This window comes from Eptatretus burgeri, chromosome 10, assembly GCF_056783735.1.
Source record: "Eptatretus burgeri isolate ZD-2024b chromosome 10, Ebu_testis_v1, whole genome shotgun sequence".
NCBI lineage: Eukaryota > Metazoa > Chordata > Myxini > Myxiniformes > Myxinidae > Eptatretus > Eptatretus burgeri.
Genome location: NC_140970.1, coordinates 103,376,500 through 103,394,626, shown reverse-complemented (window position 1 = coordinate 103,394,626; position 18,127 = coordinate 103,376,500).

Here is an 18,127-nt window from a genome sequence, read left to right as displayed (position 1 = left end):
AGTGCGAGTTGCAGAGTTGCGAACCACACTTTGGCTGCAGAGTGTCCATTTGGGAGCATTTGGGAACAAAACTTGACAACATGGTTAAAAGATACAAAATTTATCTAAACAGTTTAAACAATACCAAATGCTAACGTTGTTTCATCGATCTGATGAGCGTCCATTTCTTTTATGGTCAATGGAGCTGAAATACCTCAAAAAAAAAAATCTGTAACAAATCTATCTCATCACCATTCAGAATTCCATCAACATTTAAAATCTCTAACATTGTCCATTTATTTTATCCCCTTCTCTCTCACTTATACAGCAAAATGCTGCAATATCGCATCACACTTACTCGAGCCATATAATCACTTGCTCTGACCTTTTGAATACAAATCCATTCCTTTATCAAAACAAATAAATACAGTTTAAACCTCTGTTTTTAAACAGGTGTACAAAAATTGTCAAGTCATTTGTCAAAGTTGAGTCACCAGGCGAATTGCACTATAAAATTGCAGCTCAAAACACACTCCGTCCATGCATGTCGTTATCTCGGTAGAACCTCCACCATCCTTTGCCCAAATAATGTTTAACTTTGCTGTGGGGGAAGCATGGCAGGATTTGAACCTGCTGTGAGCACCCAACAGGTCCCTCTTCCCCTGATTGGCTACTCCAGATGACCGTTTGGTTCAAAGCCCACCTTTGGAGTGTATTATTTATCTAATTTTGCTTAAACAGCTTAATGGTCTATCAGTGTGAAAACAAAAACAAAATTGTAGCACAATTAAATGATTCCTGAATTAACCTGACAAATAGAGGCCCATATAAAGCCACCAGAGATGTTTTTGCTTTCTGTTATTCGTACCGGCAGCAAACCTTGACAGACAAGCCTGCCAAAGAATGTTCTTCTGATAAGGCCTGCAACGGCTGTGTGTTCAAGGAGTACCAGACAGCCAGTCTGCACTTGTCTGAGGACTCAGATGAAGAGCCAGTTTAAGGAGCACTAGCTTTGTCTGTATTTTAACACAATTTTCTTCACTAGTTGATGTACTTGGTTCACAGATCAATCATTATAAGAGGGAATATTATTTCATTCATACATGCAAGGAATTTGGCCTGCCTGAATCGAGCAAAGGGTTACACACTGGGTGGTTTGCCATTTTGATCCCATTTTAAGTACAATGTTGATTAATCAAATCAAAAATTTGAAAACATTTCTCTCACGCCAACGAGCACGGCATGCGCATTCCAACACAGTAGCCCCCACTCTCACAACTTTTCCGTGGGTGAAACTCACACACACACACACACACACACACACACACACACACACACACACACACACACACACACACACACACACACCTTGAGATATGCGAGGGTTTTTTATGACGACAGCACTCGGTCACAGAACGAGGCTGCATATTAATTTAATGGAGGGGGGGTTCAGGACATAAATCTCTTCTAGCAGGACTAACAGCTGCTTGTGAAGCAAGAACATTGTCAAGAGGAAGAGCAATTCTGAAACATCGATTGCAAGGAGGCTAGTGTTTATACAAATTAAGATCTCAGCTTGCTGGGCTGAGCAATTGGAGGCAATTTCCCACTTTTCATCATTTCAAAATCCTGAACAAAGTGCTATTCTGATTAATTTTTTGTCATAATGCCAGCGATAGCCAGTCTACTAAATGGACCCTAATTCAGAATATATTTTACATTCGCAATTGTCATTTCACAATTTATCAGCATTTCTATTTACAAACCAAGGCTCTCTGGTGCTTCCAAGATCCCTATGGCTCTTAAATAAAGCAGACACTTGCTTCAGCATCTATCCAAATCACATCCATGTCCTTTTCTGCCTACAAAACACATTTTTAGCCTGTGACCTTGGCATTTATCAGCACCAAGTCAAATTGGCCTCTTGACTTAACATGTTACCCCAAGAGGATAATGTATGCATTCTATTATTATTCTTCTATAACAGGTATTCAATGATACTCTTACAGCCTGGTGGTGGCTTAGTGGTTAGGGTGGCAGCTTAGGATCCTTGGGTCCTGAGTTCAAGCCCCGCTGGCTGCTGAATTAAAATACACCAGGAGGTTGATTCAGCCTGTCATCCTTCCGAGGTCGGCAAAATAAGGGGGACACTGCATCAGCGGCATAGCCACGTCCCAACCAATGATGCAACCAGCAGCCACAGGCTGCACAAGAGAGAGAGAGAGAGAGAGAGAGAGAGAGAGAGAGAGAGAGAGAGAGAGAGAGAGAGAGAGAGAGAGAGAGAGAGAGAGAGAGAGAATGATACTCTTTGGAGGCCACCCATTTATTATGTATGCAACATACAGCGTTCAAAGCCAAAATAGCAAACAAGGTTATCAAACAGTGAGAAAGCCCGAGCTTTAATCCAATTTGACTCCCACGGTTTAACCACAGCATGAGTGAGGGATTCTCACACATTCCATTCGTGCATCATCTCGCCCTTCTCAAAGCATAATGTGATTATTTAAAACTGCACCGAGACGCATGTGCACATCATTGATTTAGTTGTTGCAATACCACTTCTAACAAGACATTCATGCATGACATCGTTCAGTAATTTTCAGTTCCTTATCGAGCTCACAATCGCTTCTAATTCAGATGTTCACCAAGATCAAACTCACACACTCACCTCTCTATCTGGTATTAAATCACTCTCAACGGCATCCGCCGTGCACTCCAAATAGACCGCACCACAATTCCAGGGTTCTGTCTTTCAATACAAGCTGACATATACCCAGTTATTTGTGTCCATGCCAAAGATGCAATGGCTTGTAAGGAATTTGTCATCATTGTTTTTCCTCTGGAATTGACGTGTGCACTTCGCCTAATTTAGTCTTCACAGTGTATGGTGACGACTAACCCTTATCTCCACTTTCCATACTTATTCATTTCCATAAGCTTCACAGTTCACAATACACAACAGAGCAAATGTTATTCCAGTGAAATTTATTGGACTCGCACACACTCCATTTCAACACTCACTTAGTACAACATGCAGATCAATGCAAATCAGTGCGCATACAAATCAGATATAAATACAAACATACAAGAGTTCTATCCTTTCAACCTATGACTAAAACAAACACAGTTCTTTCAACTTGTGCTTAATGACAATAAATTTCAAGCTTTAGCTCTTCAGCTCAATTTATCCCTCCAGGTTGGAACAGCCAACATATGTTCTGAACACAAAACTTAACATTTACAATCATAGAGGAATTACAAATCCGTAACACCTCCACACAATAACAATGCAACAATTTCACAGCAAACAAACTTCCAATAAGCACAATGAGCAAACAGAAATCCAAAGAGGTAACTCGACAAACATTCATAACACTTATTTGTTCTCCCCCTTGAGGACTTGAACGTAACGAGCAGGGCCTCCAACCCTCTCCTGGGGGGGGGGGGGCTGACCCCACCTTCAGAGGCCTCCAACCCCAGTAGATGATAATTGTTGCTTCTGGGACAACCATTCAAATGAATGGGGAAAAGGGAAAAACTTTCTGACTCAAGTCCCAAAAGCTCAAAATGGGAGACTTGCTCCTCCCTTGTTCCTCCCTTCCTATCCCCTTCCCTCCCATATAAGCAAATTAAAAATTGAGACTTTCTGATTAAAGCACTTCTTCCCCCCCCCCCCATCATAATCACAGACCTTTCATATTTTCATTATACTCAAAGAGCGAACCAACGAATATTTGCCAATGTTCTACTTTAGGGAATAACTTAATTTTCTTATAACATTCATTTCCATCGAGTATATTCACAAAGAATAACTTAGAACTTGGTTCTTGGTTTAAGTATCTTTGTTGAGCAAAAATAAAATTATAAACTTCTCTTAATGCTCTTGTCTGGCCATCTCCTGAGCCACATATAATTTTGAGATTGTAGTAAATAGTTTTTCCATTGTTCAGTTGATAACCATCAAAGTTTTCAGTCCATTCAAGGATATTTTTTTTTCTTTACATCCTCCAACTTATTTGTAATTAAATTTATCCGCTTTTTTGTTATATCTACTTTGTTATATCTATGTTATATCTACTTTTACCCCAGTTATTTCTTCAATAAGACGTATTTGATATTTCTCACATTCATCATATTTTCCATTTAAATACCAAGGCTGATTTCATCTCCACTCTTTGGTTTGGTTATTGCTTGGTTCTATCATTTTAAATCAGTAAAAAGACGGTGGTAGCCCGTTAAAATCCCCAACCCAATATCTTAACACTTAAATATCTTAACACTCATACTTGTAACCATAAGGGAGACAATTGATTCCATTCTCTAAAATATATCTTTTATCATCAAATGCTCCAAAATGCTTTCTTATTTACCTCTTCTGTATATAATTGATGTTTATAATTTCTTAATGTATTCATTTTTCCATACTCTTCCTTCTTTAAGGTTAAACAGTTGTAATAATGTTTAAAGTTTATTGTTTCCTTGATTATATTTTTCTTTATTCCCTTGAGTTTCTTATCACACCCTTCAATATTATTATCAATATACTTATAAGCATAAGACTTTGATCTCAATCTGAAAAATTCAATCATTACCTTCCCACCCAATTCATCTTTAAACTTTCAAATAACCTTTTTATTCTTTGATGAAAACAACACATCACCTGACTTATAATTACTTGTATCATATAGATCAATATTATCAATCGTCGTCTCATATACATCACTTGTTTTAATGTCTAATATAAAACTATCTGTATCCATATGTAACAATGATACATGATCCTTATACTTTGGTTTTAAATTAGTATAGTAATAGTCATACATTAGCGACTTTGACAAGTCAAGAATTGATGTTCCTATATAAATTGGTTTGTCCATTTCAATACTCTCTTTTTTCAAATGAATAGCACAAAAGTTTAATGAAACACCTCCGCTCGCTTAAAACTTGGTCTATTAACTAATTTTGCAGCCTGTTTCCAAGATGAAGCAAGTCTTATGTTTTGCCTATTCGTAACATTTTCCAAATACAGCATTATTCATTAATTTATAAAAGTCCTTCTCAAAATCTGTTTTTGCATTAAAATCAATATATTTCTTTAACCAATGACTGTTTAAATTTCAAAATCCAATGAATTTCCCGAACTCTCAACCCAGCAGACAAATATTGCCTCAAGTTCCTTTGATGCAAAACATAAAACTTTCTTTAACATTTAATGCAGTAAGTAGTTTTTCTGTAGATTTACCTTTTATATTAAATGAATGTTGGTAATCACTTAACCATTCTTTTCTTGGACTTTCTTTATCAGGGGCATAAGGTAGGTCTTTATGTTTGTTGTGAAGTTCTTTTGGATATATTAAATTAACCTCAAAATAATATCCAACTTCAGCTTCATCCAATTCTTTTTGAGAGGAGATAACAATGTCTTGTAAAACTTTTTCATAATGTTTTTCTTTTCCCCATCATAATACATCAGGTAAGAGTTGTCCTCATTCTTATTATAATCAGGAAGATATTTGTTATTTGCTTTCGCATATCTCTTGGAACAAACTTGAGATATTCCTCCTTGTTTAACCTTCTCCATCATTAAAAGCATATCTATATCACTGATTAATTCCAAATCCTGTTTTGTCATTTTAAACATGGCACTCCAAGCCAAACCCGGGCTGTGTAATAGTGAGCGGGGTCTAATTCATAAGAATTTTTATTATGACAGCCTGTTCTAAAAGTCTCAAACACATCAGTCAATAATAATACATCAGTTTTAAGATACAAATCCTGATATTCTCCAAGATTCTTTATATTAAACTTCTCCCAAGCCTTTTTAGCTTGTGTATAATGTCTATCGGAAATATGAGTTTTATTCAACTTGCTATAGAAACTTTCCCTTGAAGGAAGTTGTGTTTCTTTAAACTTCTCAAATGAATCCATAGAGTCATATGGATATATTCCCTTTTGTGATAAGAGATCAATCTCTTCTTGATTTGAGAAATGTGATTTAAGATCCGGAAAGTTTTTAATATTTGATGTTGTTAGATAATGGACTTGCCATAAACTTATGTGTCAAGAAATCTGATATGGGTTATGGGGGATGCAGGAATTGTTTTCGTGAATGAGATGTATTTTTTATCTGTGTTAGGAATGGCAGAAATATCCCCAGATGTCTTTGAAAGTTCATTTATAAATTGATGCGTGTCATAGTGAGCGTTGTTGTGGAGAAAAACAGGAATAAAGTTTGGGGACTTGTAATTAAGATTACAACAGGAATGACCTGGAACTCTATATTTACCAGTAAGATGACAATGATCCTGAACCTTGACCTCTCCCTCAATTTTCTCCTCACAAATATGACAGATACTGTTTTCTAAATTCCTTTTTCTCTCCCTTTGTTAATGACATTGGTTTATAGGTTTGAACCATTATTTCTTTTTGTCTTATACAGTCTTTTTCCAATCGTCTTACAAACTCCCCTGAGGCATCTTCTCCTTGATAAAGTTGTAACTTGTATTCATCACCAACAGATGATTTGATATAATAACAGAAACCACAAGGAGTATGTTTTTGATTTTTTTTATGATTTATTTTGATTTGGAGAAACAGTATCTATCTTTTCAAGGATACTTTCAAAATCAGCATATATCACAAATGGATGTTTGTTAGATTTGTTGTAATCTTTGAATTATATTTTATTTCCTACTTTTGGTATATTAATTACAGTTGATTTATGATTGCTGCAGTATTTTGAATGTTGATTTAATCGTTCCTTCGTATGAAAGAAGTTGAGACTTACTTACAGGGATATGTTTTATTTGTTCGATTGAATACTTGTGAGGTGATTAGTCTTGATAAATTTTTGATATAAGCATAATGTGAATTTTTCCCCAAACGATAACAAAGAAGGTCAATGTGTTTCATAATTTTCATAGTTATTTGAAATTTTTAAGATTTGAACTTTGTTTGTATCCGTTAATCCATATACATTAACAGATAGGTTATTCATTTTCTCAAATTTAGGAATATCTCTCAATGACATTGGAAACTTTAAATCGTTAACATTTAGCGTATTCTCGTATTTCTTATAATGTTCAACTCTGTCAGGTTTCCATTGTTGAGGATGTAAGTGGGCAAGAACAGACCATAGAAAACATTTATTATCTTTGTTTTGAATATTAACAACTGCTTTCTTAGGTTTTATTTATTTTGGTAAATCAATATAAGAAGCTTTAAGAGGATCTGATTTTAAGATGTGTATATCTAAAAAGATTATTTTTGTAACAGTAAATCCACTACCTACTACATGTTGTCAATATCTTGTTCTTCTCGTGGAGTTCATCGTAAACACCACATGTCACAAAATCTTGAAAGGATGTGATAAAGTGAGGGTTTGTCCTCATTTTGGGAGTAGTTTCATCACCTGGATGGAAGCCCTCAATGCCAGACAGGAAATCCGAGCCGTATCGCTGGATATATCACGTGCTTTTGACACAGTCTGGCACCCTGCCCTGCTCACCAAACTCTCTTCCTATGGTATCCAAGGCCATTTCCACTCATGGCTCACAGACTTCCTCTCCTGTCACAGTCAACGTGTGGCCCTAAATGGAGTTCTTTCATCCCCCCTTCCTGTCCAGGCTGGATTTCCTCAAGGTAGCGTTCTGAGCCCTGTTCTTTTTCTGGTTTTCATCAATGATCTCTCCGACTCTCTGGAAAATCCTCCATATCTCTTTGCTGATGACTCCACCCTCTGCCGTACCATCTGTCATCCCTCAGACCGGCAAGCAGCAGCTTCCTCGCTCACTGCTGATCTGGATAAAATCACAAACTGGTCCAACACATGGAACATGTCTTTCAATCTGGACAAATCTCACACTCTCACTATGTCTCTTCGAAAGGACCATTTGGAACCCCCCCCCCCCATCCACTTTCTCAACAATCCTCTGGAAGAAGTCCTTTCTTTCAAGCTTCTGGGTCTCACTATCTGCCATGACCTTTCCTGGGAAAGCCACATTTCAAACCTCACCTCCAAAGCCAGTCGCTGACTGGGAATCCTCCGTCGTGCAAGGTCCTTCCTCGGCCCACCTGAGCTCCTGACCACTTACAAAGCTTTTGTCCGCAGCCTGATGGAGTACTGCTCTCCCCTCTGGGCTGGTGCTCCTGCCTCCCACCTTTCTCGGCTTCACGCTGTAGAAACCAAGGCATTTTGGATCATTGGCATCTCCCGCAATGAGGCTGAGTCTTTGGGCCTCTCACTCAATCACCGCAGGTTCGTCGGTGGTCTTTCTGTCTTCTACCGTCTCCTCTCCAGCCTCGCCACCCCTGCTCTCTCTGCGATTTGTCCCCACCACATTTCCGCAGGGTGCTCAAGGTCCGCCAACAACCCCCTTCTGGTAAAACTACCAAAATCACGAATCACTGCTCACCTTCACTCTTCATTCCTCTTTTTCCCCGCCTTTGGAATAAACTCCCTCACTCTATTCATTCCCATTCTTCCCTCCAGGCCTTCAAAACAGCTGTTCACCACCACCTCTTATCATCCCCCATCCAAATCCTCGATCTTTTCTACCCCCGATAATCCACTCAAGCCCACCTCCTTCAAATTCCCTGCTTTCCTTCCTGAAAGTCCCTGTAATGTCCATCTTGTATTCCCCATGTTCCCCATCCCATCCCTCTCCCTTCCACAGATCTCCAAATGTCTCTGTTCCCCACTATTTTGTCCTTCCCACTCCCTCCCCTCCCGTCTCATGCCCCCCCCCCTGATGTGCGTTGTGTGTTAGCTCTCATGCAAGCCTCGACAAGGTATACAAAAAAAAAAAACCTTCTCTTACTATATTCAATTTTACTCCAATATGAAACTTAAAAGTTTTCATTTCACTTAATTTGTTTTTAATTACAGTTTCAAAACGTTGTTTTACCATATCAACAGCTTCAATGATTGAAGATGGTCCAGGGTCTTCAAAGCGAAACAATCTTAAGCCCCATCAGTGTTTTCTATGGAGAATTTAGTCGCCCCTTCCCTTTCTTCATTCTTCTTGTGCTTGCGTGATTGAAGGTGTTTACTATAAAAAAAATTTGAGTATCAATATTACATTTATCACAATGTTTTGTTTCTTGTTCAAATGGAGATATTTGTCTGAAAAGATTGAATGTGTGTTTGTTGGTTTGAAGTTGTTTTTTATAACATTTATATTTATGATTACAAATGTCGCAGTTTGTTGGATTCATGATATTTATTTAAGAAAACTTTGCTTGAACTAAAATTTTCTTGATGAAAATTTCATTCAATTTACAGGTAAATCTGTGCTTAAAACCATTTTATCCTCCAACTTTTTTTACTTAATAAATACAATGTATCAAGACACAAAAGACAAGTTTCAATCAACCTCTACATTTGTAAAAGATACTGAGAAATATATCGAGGATGTACAATTGAATAAAGAAATATAACAACTATTGGATAAAAACAATTATGGCGAATAATATGAGTTCTTCAATTTCCTTCAGTGGAAGGGATTTTAGTATATCTGGAAGAACATCAATTAAAGTAGCTCTAACAAAAGTTTCTCCTCTCATTCTGACAATATATTCAAAACTAGAAAAAGCAATGAAACAAGAAAAAGCATTAAAAAAGAAAAACTTTATGGATGAAGCTTCAGAAAGAAAAGATAAGACCATCTGCAATATGCAAGGAGAAATTTGTATTTTTTTTTTTTCAACAACCCTTAAGATGTTGTTTTTTTTAGAAAAAAATATGTAATTCTTGATGAAATAAAGGATGTTTATATATCAGGTGAAATGAGATTTCGTTCAGTGGTGGTGAAGGACCATTTTAAAATTACTTTTAGTATAAAAAAAAATGTAGTAGTTGAATCTGTTTATGAAAAAAAGTATATAGATACAGAAGATGGTTATGTTTTTTCTTCTAATTAAGTACGAGTCATTATTAAACTCAGGATTTTGAAGATTATGAGAGTGATGATAGCATCTCTGTTGGAACAGAAGACAGTTATGACACCGAGAGTTTGTGTTCAAACGATAGTTATGAAAGTAGTTTTATAGATGATTGTGAAAGCACCAATGAAAGTACCAAAGATGGTACCGAAGATGAATTTTGCTTGAAGTAACGTTTTACTTTATAAATATGAATAGTACACCAGATCTTGAGCCTCTTGAATTCCCTGATTCTCCACATGACAAATTTGAGAATTGTCTTGCATGTGAAAGAGTGGGATTAAACACAGTCAGAAGCCCATAAACAATGTATATTCTGTGATTATCTTCTAATTCATGAAAATAAACAATATAAAAAAGAACATAACTGTTTCAACATTACATAAAAAATGAATTACTTTACAGGATTAACAAGAGAAATGAATGTTAAGATCGAGGGTGATAATACACCTTTTTTTTTTTTTTTACAAGAGAAGAGACTGAACAAATGACGAACATGTTTCGTGGAATAATGATTTAAATTATTAGTGATTGTCATTTTCAGGGAAATATCAACACAATACATTGTATCAATAAAATAATGGATTATCTTGCAATTAAACCGGAACTTAGGATAAAACATAGAGTTTCTAAAAAAGTCAATAAAAATTAAATAACCTGTCTTCCAAATATATAAATGAATGATTCTTTACTCATTTGGGAAAATAAGATAAAAATTAATAACGATAAAATTCTTCCAAATTCATTAAGATGTCTCATCGTTGGTTCAAGCAGATGTGGGAAAACCTGTCTGCTTTTAAAGATGCTCCTTACTCCCAACTTTTGAGATTATGATAATTTAATAATTTTCACGAAGTCAAATTTTCAACCTGAGTATCAATGACTCTCACAAGGTTTTAATGCGGGTCTTCAAAAAGAAGATAAAATCTGTTTATTTAAACTTCAAAAGAAACTACAAGATTATAACATTGAAGATATAATACAACTATTTAGTGATACACAGAAATGTATAAAGAAATCAAAACCTATCACTTGTACTCATAGTGATAATATGGATGATATACCTTCACCCCAAGATTTGGATAAATCAAAAAAGAGCCTCGTTATCTTTGATGATTGTGTTAATGAGAGAAACCAAACGGTAAAGGATAGCGACCACACAAGAGGGAGACATTCTTCTTGTAATTGTATTTATCTTAATCAATCATACTTTCAACTCCCTCGTCGCTCAATAAGAAACAATGCTAATACTTTTATTTTATTCAAGTTAAATTCAATAGATACAAACAATTTTTGGAGAGACAATTGCTCTCCATTATGTAGTAAAAAGGAATTTGAGGATTATATGAAGCACTCGACTGAAAAATATACATATATTGTTGTGAAACAAGATATATGAAGGGATATATTTTTTATTATATATATATATATATATATATATATATATATATATATATATATATTTAAAAATGGCAACTATTATTTAAAAATCTTGTGGATAAATCTGCTTCTGGAAAAAAAACTTTCATAAATCAAGGTTCTTGAATAGTAAAAATGAAAATATTACAAGTTTTTTTTTAAAACACCATGTGATTTGTATTGTATCTCCAACAACCAGAGCAATGCGACCAGGAGAAGTGGAAGGTGAAGATTATTACTATATTTCAGTAGAGGAACATGTGCGGTTGAAGAAAAAAAGGTTAAATATTTGAAGAGGTTTCTCTTGGTACAACAAAATATTTACATTGCAGAGTGAGTTAAAGAAACTAAAATCTGTTGGTCTTGGGATATCAGAAACTAATCCAGAAGGAATGAGAAATTATTAAACATCTGAGCGGTAATGGGGTTAAGATTTTATCATTCGGTTTTGATGTTCATGAAGAAACTCAAAGCAAACGTATGAAAAGCAGAGATACAAATATTAGTGAAGAAGAAATTACAACTCGTATTAATGTTAATAAAGAATTTGATGAAGTATTTTAAGAAAATGATTTATTTGAACACATCCACTTTAATGATGAAGAAAAGGAAAATTTCCGTTGACCTTTATAATTCAGGAAATGATATTTTCCAATAAATAAATGGATGCGAAAGAAAGAGCAAGAAGATTTAAGGAACATCAAGCATTGGTTTCAAAAGTTGGAAAAACAACAGGAAGACAGAAAGAATAAATGCAGACAGAAACTAACGGGTGAAGAAGCATTTGAAAGAAAACGAGAAAAAAATTTAAAACACTTTTAAAAACTTCCCAAGAAAAAATTATAGATGCTTCCACAGTTCCCACAATATAATATGCTCCAAAAAAAACTTCAAATGTTAAAAGATTTCAGTCAAATGATGGAGGAAGAATTAGAATATGATGATGAAGGATTATTTCAACATCTGGAAGGGATTAATCAACCCCCTGATGATATTGTGAAGGCTCTTCAAAACAATGAATATTCAGCAGATTCAAAAACCAAAGCAGGGCTCATTCCAACAGAACAACCAGCAATATTTCATCTTGTTCAAGAAAAGAGATTGATATTTAATGATGAATTAAGGTTCTCGAGTTCTGTTCAACCCCCTGTTAAACTAATTCCGAGATTGATGTTTCTTCCAACAAAAGATGGAAGACAAGGTTCAACTGTGAGGGATGAAGCAAAGTATTTTGATAAACCATTGGATATGAAAAATAAGGATGATAGAGTATATATTGATTTGCTGGACTCTTTTAATTATAGGGTCAATATATGTGGTAAAAGTAGGAAGAATGAGGAGAAACACATTATTCAGGCTTTAAGTAGGCTTGGTTTAGGTGTGGGTTTTCTTCCAAATGACCCATCACAATTAGTTAATAGACTGTTATTGTTGTTAGGTAGAAAGAAGGCTGGAAATAACAATTGTGTTAATGAAGCATCAGCCATTTTAGACCAGTTGATGCACATGAAAATAGTCAATAAATGTCAATGCAAAGATATTTTATTTCATATTAAATAAGATAAGATGAGAAGCACAATCCTTAGTTTTAATTTCACAACAAGCTGTGGTGTAGTGGGTGTGTGTGGTGTAGTGGGCCTGCGGGGGCAGGGCATGATGTGGGGAGCGTGGTGGAGGAGTGGTTTTGGAGTGGTCATGTGCTTGCACGGGATATAGGAGTGCGCGCCGCCTGAGGCGTGTTGTAATTGTTGTAGCCGTTGTGGTCTGTGGAGCCTGTAGGTCGTGTGGCTTGTACAGTGCATCGAGTACGTAATAAAGTGGAGTTACGGGCAACGTACGCTCACGCTCTCACTCGTGGCAATAAAGTAGGGTTGTGCTGTTCCCCCGCTCGTGTCTGCCTTGGAGCACCTCTACCACGACACTACATTTGGCGACGAGGATGTTCGGATCGGCGTGTGCAGAGTGGTTGGGTTATTGGATCGCGGCAGCGAGTAACTCAGCGCATCCCGCGCGGTTAGAGGTCTACACCAGGCGGGGTCCCGGAGGAGCGCATCGCGGGTTTCACGCGCCACACGCACAGGCTTCGGGGCCAGGCGTCTCGCCGTCACGGCCGGCTCGAGCATGGCAGAAGGTAGGGGCACGGCGCACGGACGCGTGCCCGTCTTCATCGGAGACAACTTCGAATTGTTTTCTGAACAGTTGGGCTGCTATTTCCACGCGAATAAGGTGGACGATGAAAGCAAACGCAAATCTATCTTGCTCGCCTCGCTATCAACGGAACATTATCGGCTGCTGAGTGATTTGTGGACGACGGCCGCGCTCGGAGTTCGTTTTATTTCTGCTTTGCAAATCTCGGGAATGGTTTCTGCGAGGCCACGGCTAAAGGACGAGGGCATGAAGTTCAGCTCGGACGTGGCGTCGTGCGGCGCACAAGCTCTGAGGAATGTCCGGGGTCTCGATGGTCGGTGCGCAGCAGATGATCCGGAGGTCAGCGCGATGTTCCAGGCGCGCACGGCCGCGCGCACGGTCTTCGGCGCTGGTCGTGGCCGAGCGTTGCAATGTAGTCAGTCGGACGATGGTCTGAGCACTCGGGGACGTCTACGGTGTGTGTGTCGAGAGTCATTGCCTATCATAACGGTCATGGATGGCGGTGTGCGAAGCGACCCTTACGTCCCGGGTCGAGACCTGCTGCCGGTACGGTGTTCGGTGCATGGCGTACACTTTGATGACGTTCGGTGCATGACGCCCCGGGTAGAGTCTTGCAGCCTGAGTATGGAGATCCCGGCGACCCGGAGCGGGAGATGCTGCCGATGTTGAACCTGTCTTCAATTGGTCCGGAGGTGACAAGATCAATGACAGTAGAGGTTGAGATGATCGGGGAACTGATGCTACCAATGTTGAACCTGGTTTCAATTGGTCCGACGGTGACAGGACCGATGCCAGTGGAGGTCGAGATGATCGGGCCACTGATCGGGTGTCGAGTTGAGTCCGCTCGTGCTACCCTCGCATTGCACACGTATGCCGGTGAAGCGCTGCCGGCGGTTGGCGGGGCACACGTCTTGGTTGCCCAGCAGGGTCAGCGGGTTGCGCTCCTGCGGTTCGTGGTGCAAGGGGAGGGGCTCGCAGTTCCTGTTTCGGAGTTCGTACCTCCAGGTGCACCTGTTCCTCCTTCGGGGCACGTACCTCCGTGTGGACCCGGGCCTCCCTCGAGACGCGAGGGTGAGGTTCCGGCGACAGGGGCTGCGACGATGCAACGTGAGCTGCCGTTCATTGCTTCCTGCGACGATGATGTACGGTTCTGGAGCAACGGGAGCCATGCCGGCTGCGAGGAGCTCTCGCGCTTCGGCTGCGCTCATGATACAATGTGCGCCCGTGTCGTTCAAGCGATTTCAGCGGGGAATTGGAGCGAGCCAGTCGCGTTCAAGGAGTTCGCGGATCGCGACCGTCGACGACAAGCAGGTCATCGCAGGGTCACGACGACGACCGAGAGACGGACACGTGATGTGATTCATGGGTTGCTGTTTGTTGCGTATTTGATTTTCATTGCTCGAGTGGTGCAGTTTAGCGTTGTTAAAATAAATGCCGACAGTTTGTGTGTGAGAATATGTTTGGCTGGAATCAGTCGATGGGGTGTTCGATATGACCGATGTGATATGAAGGCTTTGGGGGCGGTCGTGGCAAATAAAGAGGTTTTTCTGGTCTCCAGCTGTGAGGGCAGGCCACGGGTCGTTACCGTCATGTGTGGGGATTGTATTGGGAGAACGTGCTGTACGAAAAAGGGAGTTTGCATCTGCGCAGACGATGTTCTTGTTGCTTTATGGCATGACTGGATTTGATGTGTGGTTTTGTATGTGGTTGCTAGGATTGCTGCCGACTAATTGCCGCGTGGGTCTCAGAGATCAACTCAGAGCCGGGGCTGGTTCGCTGTTCAGCGTTACCCCCACCCGGTTTCGGCAAGGTCAGACGTGCCTGGCGCCTGGGGCGCAACTCTCTGTTCTCGCCCGATGCCGTTTGGACGTACGTTGGAATCTCGGCTGATTGTAATGCGTGGGTTTGTTATGGGACTGATGGTGCGCCCAGCCGACAGCGCTGTTCAGCGTCACCGCCCAAGGCCGGACGGGCTTGGCGCCGGGCGGCACAAACCTCTGTTCTCGACAAGGTCGGCTGCACTGGCGCCACGGGGCTTCCAGACAACGGGCTTCCGGGCTTGGAATGTTTATCTGGTTCGGGTCTGTCTGGGGGAGATGTGGCGCCTTGTCGGCCGGGGGCGTTTGATGGTGCCGGGGGAGGTTTGCTCGGGGGGTCGCCGCGACCTCACCGGAGGGCGTGTGAGCATGAGCCGCCTGGGGGCGCTTCTGCTGCGTAGTGATGCTGTGCTTCCCGCCTTGCTTCTTGATGTCTGTGATGCGGTCAGGTTTTTTTTGTGGGTTCGTCGTGCGACTCAGTCTTCGGAGCCTGTCCATTGCAGTTCAACTCGCTCACATCGACACGTTATATGGTGTGATGTGTCTATGCTTTGTGGTTATTGTCGTTTTTGTACCTCTGTTTTTATATCGTGGTATTCTGTGCTGGTTATGCTTGTATTGATTATGGTAATTTTATAATCATAGTTTTAGGAGAGAGGAGTGTGGTGTAGTGGGCCTGCGGGGGCAGGGCATGATGTGGGGAGCGTGGTGGAGGAGTGGTTTTGGAGTGGTCACGTGCTTGCACGGGATATAGGAGTGCGCGCCGCCTGAGGCGTGTTGTAGTTGTTGTAGCCGTTGTGGTCTGTGGAGCCTGTAGGTCGTGTGGCTTGAAGAGTGCATCGAGTACGTAATAAAGTGGAGTTACGGGCAACGTACGCTCACGCTCTCGCTCGTGGCAATAAAGCAGGGTTGTGCTGTTCCCCCGCTCGTATCTGCCTTGGAGCACCTCTACCACGACACGACACAAGCGACCACACATCTTCATTTCCATACCCACAACTAGATGCATCAAAAGAATATGAGGCATCTTTATTGTCTATGGAAACTTATAATACCTTGTTTAATATCAAAGAGAAAAACTATGTTCAGTTATAACCCAGGAAGTGGATGCAAAACGATAAGTCTCACCCGGAGCATATGAGATTTCTCAAATATCTTCCGAAATCGCTCGCCTCATGAAAGAACAGGGTGATGATGCAAAAAATATTGTTATAGATATTCAAAAACATACTTCAAAATCAATGATTAAACTTAAAAATAACTACAAGGTTGATTTCACAATTGATAATTCATTTAGAGAATTATTGGGTTTCTCCTCAAAAAAGATTGAAACTAATGGGAAGTTTTGCAGTGATATCATTCAAATATCCTCAGGCATAAATTCGGTATTAATTCACTGTGATTTGATTGATGGCGCTTATAATGATGGAAAAGGAACAAAATACAATATTTGCATTAAGGGCATACTCAACCCCAATTGGTTATAAATTCAATATGGAACCCCAAAATCGGGTTTATCTCCCTGTGTCAGGAAAAACCATATACAGAGTAAATTTTAGGATAACCGACCAAGATAATCGCATGATTTCTTTTAATGGAGACATTATATGCATCAGAATTCACCGACGTGAAGTTTTCCAATAAATAAATTCGATGGTTATTGTGAGGAAACACGAGTTCGGAAAATATAAAATAATTACAGGGGATATATATATATATATATATATATATATATATATATATATATATATATATATATATATATATATATATATATATATATATATCTATCTCTCTCTATCTCTATCTCTATCTCTATCTCTATCTCTATCTCTATCTCTATCTCTATCTCTATCTCTATCTCTATCTCTATCTCTATCTCTCTCTCTCTCTAGTACAGCCTGTGGCTGCTGGTTGCATCATTGGTTGGGATGCGGCTATGCCGCTGATGCAGTGTCCCCCTTACCAGTACACTGGTGCTCATTTTGCCGACCTCAGAAGGATGACAGCTGAGTCAACCTCCTGGTGTATTTAAATTCAGCGGCCAACGGGGCTTGAACTCAGGACCCTAGGATCCCAAGCCGCCACCCCAACCACGAAGCCAACACCAGGCTTATTACAGGGGATGGGATGTTCCTTTCCCCATACTACAAGGGTGAAGGAATGTATCTTGGTGGAGGATACTATAAACCTAAGAGACAAAGGGGTGACTGACATCAATTCAGAACAAGAAAATAGCGAACGAAGTGAGCTTAATACTTAACGCGTGCACGTGAGAGAATAGGAAATAACAACAACAACAACAACAACAACAACAACAACAACACAATAGCCCTGGCGATTTGGAATCTGTGTCATTAGCTCTGACTTTTTGCTTCCGGTTGTTGTTAAACGCTGTGCGGTGTATAAACACGATTGGGTTTTATTTCTATCTTGTGAATATTACTTAACGCGTGCACATGAGAGAATCGGAAACAACAAAAACAACACAATACCTTGGCAATTGTGAATCCGTGTCCTTGGCTATGACCATTTTGCTTCAGTTTTTTGTTTTGTTGCTGGTTTTTTTTTTTTGTTTCTGGTTTTTTTCATGGGGAACTAGAATGGGCACTCGCTAGAGCGCATACCTTCGCCTCCGCTACTTTTTTGTTCTTGGCATGAGAGTGGGGGGAACAGAACAGTGAACATTTTGGTGTTGGTTTCATGCAAATTGGTTTTGATTTGACCGTGTTATGACAAAAACCGCACATTTTGAAAGGTCGTGACCCCACTGACCTTTGACCCCCAACCGTTAACAAGGGTAATGACGTAATTGTGTCATG